This window comes from Urtica dioica, chromosome 4 (genome assembly GCF_054948205.1).
Source record: "Urtica dioica subsp. dioica isolate 48M chromosome 4, U.dioica_male_clone48M_v1_H2, whole genome shotgun sequence".
Taxonomy (NCBI): Eukaryota; Viridiplantae; Streptophyta; class Magnoliopsida; order Rosales; family Urticaceae; genus Urtica; species Urtica dioica.
The window spans coordinates 26505780-26511779 of NC_142759.1; positions in this window are offsets into that span (position 1 = coordinate 26505780).

Genomic DNA, 6000 nt, shown 5'->3' on the forward strand with positions numbered 1-6000 from the left:
GGCTCACGAGCTGGGCGGCGAGCGCGATGCCACATTTGTGTGGCGAGGTTTCCCGTGGACGCTGGCTAGACCAGATACGCCAAGCGGACGCAAACCTTGAACCCATTTGTAACTCGTTGCCTATCGGCTCACGAGCTGGGCGGCGAGCGCGATGCCACATTTGTGTGACGAGGTTTCCCGTGGACGCTGGCTAGACCAGATATGCCCAGCGGACGCAAGCCTTGAACCCATTTGTAACTCGTTGCCTATCGGCTCACGAGCTGGGCGGCGAGCGCGATGCCACATTTGTGTGGCGAGGTTTTCCGTGGACGCTGGCTAGACCAGATACGCCCAGCGGACGCAAGCCTTGAACCCATTTGTAACTCGTTGCCTATCGGCTCACGAGCTGGGCGGCGAGTGCGATGCCACATTTGTGTGGCGGGGTTTCCCGTGGACGCTGGCTAGACCAGATACGCCCAGCGGACGCAAACCTTGAACCCATTTGTAACTCATTGCCTATCGGCTCACGAGCTGGGCGGCGAGCGCGATGCCACATTTGTGTGGCGAGGTTTCCCGTGGACGCTGGCTAGACCAGATACGCCCAGCGGACGCAAGCCTTGAACCTATTTGTAACTCGTTGCCTATCGGCTCACGAGCTGGGCGGCGAGCGCGACGCCACATTTGTGTGGCGGGGTTTCCCGTGGACGCTGGCTAGACCAGATACGCCCAGCGAACGCAAGCCTTGAACCCATTTCTAACTCGTTGCCTATCGGCCCACGAGCTGGGCGGCGAGCGCGGACTCAAGATTCAACTCGAGGACTCATGTAGAGCCTGCACGAGGAGTAGTTAGTTGACTTGTGGACTTGGGACTCAACTCGGGGGCTCTTGTAGAGCCTGCACGAGGAGTTTCGTAAAGAGTCGACGCGAGGAGTACCGGTCGACTCGCGGACTCGTAGCTCGACTCGAGGAATGAATTCATCTCGAGGAGACATGTGAAGAGTCGGCACGAGGAGTATCAGTCGACTCGTGGACTCGAACTCGACTCGAGGACTCACGTAGGGCCTGCACGAGGAGTTTTGTGAAGAGTCGGCGCGAGGAGTATCGGTCAACTCGCGGACTCGTAGCTCGACTCGAGGAATGAATTTATCTCGAGGAGACATGCGAAGAGTCGGCACGAGGAGTATCAGTCGACTCATGGACTCGAACTCGACTCGAGGACTCACGTAGAGCCTGCACGAGGATTTTCGTGAAGAGTCGGCGCGAGGAGTATCGGTCGACTCGCGGACTCGTAGCTCGACTCGAGGAATGAATTCATCTCGAGGAGACATGCGAAGAGTCGGCACGAGGAGTATCAGTCGACTCGTGGACTCACGTAGAGCCTGCACGAGGAGTTTCGTGGAGAGTCAGCGCGAGGAGTATCGGTCGACTCGCGGACTCGGAGCTCGACTCGAGGAATGAACTCATCTCGAGGAGACATGTGAAGAGTCGGCACGAGGAGTATCAGTCGACTCGTGGACTCGAACTCGACTCGAGGACTCACGTAGAGCCTGCACGAGGAGTTTCGTGAAGAGTCGGCGCGAGGAGTATCGGTCGACTCGCGGACTCGTAGCTCGACTCGAGGAATGAATTCATCTCGAGGAGACATGTGGAGTCGACACGAGGAGTAGCTTGTCGACTCGTGGACTCGAACTCGACTCGAGGACTCACGTAGAGCCTGCACGAGGAGTTTCGTGGAGAGTCGGCGCGAGGAGTATCGGTCGACTCGCGGACTCGGAGCTCGACTCGAGGAATGAACTCATCTCGAGGAGACATGTGGAGTCGACACGAGGAGTAGCTTGTCGACTCGTGGACTCGAACTCGACTCGAGGACTCACGTAGAGCCTTCACGAGGAGTTTCGTGAAGAGTCAGCGCGATGAGTATCGGTCGACTCGCGGACTCGTAGCTCGACTCGAGGAATGAATTCATCTCGAGGAGACATGTGGAGTTGACACGAGGAGTAGCTTGTCGACTCGTGGACTCGAACTCGACTCGAGGACTCACGTAGAGCCTGGACGAGGAGTTTCGCGGAGAGTCGGCGCGAGGAGTATCGGTCGACTCGCGGACTCGAACTCGACTCGAGGAATGTGCTCATCTCGAGGAGACATGTGGAGTCGGCACGAGGAGTAGCTTGTCGACTCGTGGACTCGAACTCGACTCGAGGACTCACGTAGAGCCTGCACGAGGAGTTTCGTGGAGAGTCGGCGCGAGGAGTATCGGTCGACTCGCGGACTCGGAGCTCGACTCGAGGAATGAACTCATCTCGAGGAGACATGTGGAGTCGACACGAGGAGTAGCTTGTCGACTCGTGGACTCGAACTCGACTCGAGGACTCACGTCGAGCCTGCACGAGGAGTTTCGTGAAGAGTCGGCGCGAGGAGTATCGGTCGACTCGCGGACTCGGAGCTCGACTCGAGGAATGAACTCGTCTCGAGGAGACATGTGGAGTCAACACAAGGAGTAGCTTGTCGACTCGTGGACTCGAACTCGACTCGAGGACTCATGTAGAGCCTGCACGAGGAGTTTCGTGGAGAGTCGGCGCGAGGAGTATCGGTCGACTTGTGGATTCGAACTCGACTCGAGGAATGAGCTCATCTCGAGGAGTTATGTGAGAAGTCTTTCTTTGGGACCTCCGGCCTAACCATCGGCCCCTTGAGACTTTATTATTATTTTTTTTTGAGTTGTTGTTGAGTTGTTTTTGATTGAGCATTGATCCCTGTTAGCCCCCCGAGTTTCTTGCGTTTGGGAGACGAAGGCCAAGAAACTCTTGTGTTGGAGGTATACAAAAATGTTGTCATGTGTAGTAGGACGGCGTAAAAAAACCGTAAAAACCGTAAACCGGACCGGACCGGTGATTTTTAGACCGCCGGTCCGGTTTTAAACGGTCTAAAAATTCACCAGTCCGGTCCGGTCCGGTTTACGTGTTTCGCCGGTCCGGTCCGGTTTAAAAAATTGAAATTCCGGTCCAAACCGGACCGGACCGGTTAAATTAAAAAAAAAAAAAAACTTTAATAACCCACCCTATACAACTGTACCGTACAAGGAGGAAATTAAAAAAATACCTTCGAGTTTGACCAGTTCTCATTTTTCTTTTCTTCTTCTTTATCTCCGTTAACCCTAAAAAGTAAAAACATATCTCGCTTCTTTGTCTTCTTCTTTCCTTCTTCTCATCTCCGGTGGATATCGCCGGCAAGTTATTGTAAGCCTAATCTACTGATATTCGTCTCCAGTTCGCATATCCAGTTCGCATCTGGTATTTTTTTTTATCTTTTCTTTTATTCGTCTTGTATGCCCTACGGCTATGTTAATAATACCATGTCTGTATCAATGATTTGGTGTGTTGTATATTTGGAATTCATACTAATTTTGGTGCTTATTAAGTTTCCTATGAGTAAGAGTGACAAATGACAATATCATATTAGGCTATGCAAAATCGATGAACATTTGAAGCACTATCTGTTTGGGATAATTTTGGTGCTTATCATATGGAACATGGCATTGGTATGGGACCAACGGTCCAGTTTTTAGGCTATATAATTTTGGTACTTATCATGCTTGACACTCTTACTCCATGTTCTTCATTTTTTTTTTTTTTTATAAAATCATGTTCTTCATTTTTATATGGGTGTGTTTTGACACAATATCTGTTAGGCTATTTATTTGTATATTTGACATAATATATGGTATGGATTTGGATACAATTTTGCCTTATTTGGTAATAACGATAATAAACTTAATTTATGTTTTGTTTTTTGTTATTTCCAGTCTTCAAGACTGTAATGGCAGAACAAAATCCAGCAGCATCTAAAACTACAATTGAGACAGTATCGTCGAGTGTTGTTCCGGGAAAGAGAAAGTCTTATGTGCGGTCTAATGTTTGGGATGAGTTCAAAGAAAAAGATGGTACCGATCGGGTTGAATGTAAGCATTGTGGGCGGGACTACAAATGTGATAAGGCAAAAAATGGCACAAGCACTTTGCGAATGCACCTCCTAAAGTGTAAGAAGAACCCGAATAATGACATTAAAATGCAAAAAACTCTTGCCTTTGAGAAGGCCGATGGCACCGAAGATCGTAAGTTGGTAAGTGTGAGCTTTGATCCTATTGCGTGCAGACGAGCTTGTGCCGAGTACATAATTCGTGGGGAGTTATCGTTTAGGCATGTTGAAAGCATAGCATTCAAGAGTTTTTGTTTCACGCTACAACCAAAGTTTGACCCCCCATCTCGGACTACGGTGGGTCGAGATTGCTACCAACTATACTTAGAGATGAAGAAAACGCTTGGTCGGAGTATAAAGAAGCATTCGATTTCCTTGACCACCGACACTTGGAGGTCCATTCAAAACATCAATTATATGTGTGTCACGGCACACTTTATTGACAAGAGTTGGGTTTTGCATAAAAGAATCATCAACTTTTTTCAGGTATATTTTATTTGTTTATTATGATTTCAATGCTTGTTTGTTATTCTTATAAATTTTGTAAATCGTCATTCACCCATTATGGATGAGGAGTGCCGAGAAGAGATGAGCAATTTAATGCATTCTCAATCAATCTTGACTGGTAAAAGTCTAACTTTAATTTTTATTTTTATACTTATTTTATCAATTTGAATACTTAAATATATGTCTAATAATTTTCAGAAATGGAACATGGAGAACGACTACCTTTCACAATTTCCGAAATTGATGAAAATGAAGAACATTCGGATTGATTGTGCTCACTCGAAGTGTACATTTATTAGTTTTATTTTATTTTATTATGTGTTGGTGAACTATGACTGTGTTTGATTTTGGACTTTGGAAGTCAATATGGACATTTGAAGAATATGGACAGTGTGTGTGATACATTGTGAACCTGAATTGTGAACATTTTGGACACTGTGAATGTCAACATTTTGGTATTAGTTTGACAAACATGGATAGTGTAGTGCTCGATTATATTGTATGAACTAGTATGGACACTGTGTTGTTGTTTTATAAATTTGGTATACTGTTGGTTTTTTTTTTTTCCGTTATTTTTTTTTAATATACAGGTACTAATTAAGAATGGTTTATAACGGTTTAAAGCGGTCCGGTCTTAAACGGTTTAAAGTGGTCCGGTCTTAAACGGTTTTATACGGTCTAAAACGGTCCAAAAAATCTAAAACGGTCCGGTTTTCAAACGGTTCAAAACGGTCCACGCTGGTCCGGTCTAAAACGGTTTAAAACGGTTTAAAACCGGACTGGACCGTTTTACTTGGTTTGGTCCGGTCCAGTTTTTCTTCTAATACGGTCCGGTCCGGTTTTTTTTTAAAAAAACCGTTCAGTCCGGTCCGGTTTGATTTTTTGGCCGGTTTTGAACCGGACCGGACCGTGCACAGGCCTAATGTGTAGAATAACTTTTTATTGCAATAAAGGGGGTCGTTACAGGTAGTCATGGCACTTGGCCTTCTTTTAAGAAAAAGGAAAATTACATTTTTGAAATAAAAGCAATCACGAGGTCGATCGAGTTCGGTCGTGAGTTTAAGGGTCGAAGTCGCGACAATCATGGCTTGCTAGCAGATGCGACGAATTCCTTGAAGTCCCCACCTCGAATTAGGGAATCAATTCGCTTCTTAAGCTGGTAGCATTCGATCGTCACATGCCCGTGATCTTTGTGGTATTCGCAGAACCTACTTTGATCTCGCTTCGCGGGGTCCTTTGTGAGTGGAGCGGGGCTTCCCAGCTCATCACGGCGTAAGCGCAGGATCCGGTCGGGCGTTGTGTTGAGCGGGATGAAGGATCACTTCGGGGTCGTAGAAGGAAGGTCATTAGGGACTCGACCTTTCCTGCGCCTCTTCCTTCGCGAGTCGGAAGCGTCGGCCGGTGCGGCGAGTGTGGAGGCGCGTTTCTTGTTGGGTGCGCAGTTAGCAGCGTCAGGTGGTTGACGTCCCAAGACGATCTTGCTCGCGATCTCGCGTTGGGCGTTGAGCTTTTCTCTCAAGTCGAACTCGTGAACCTCTC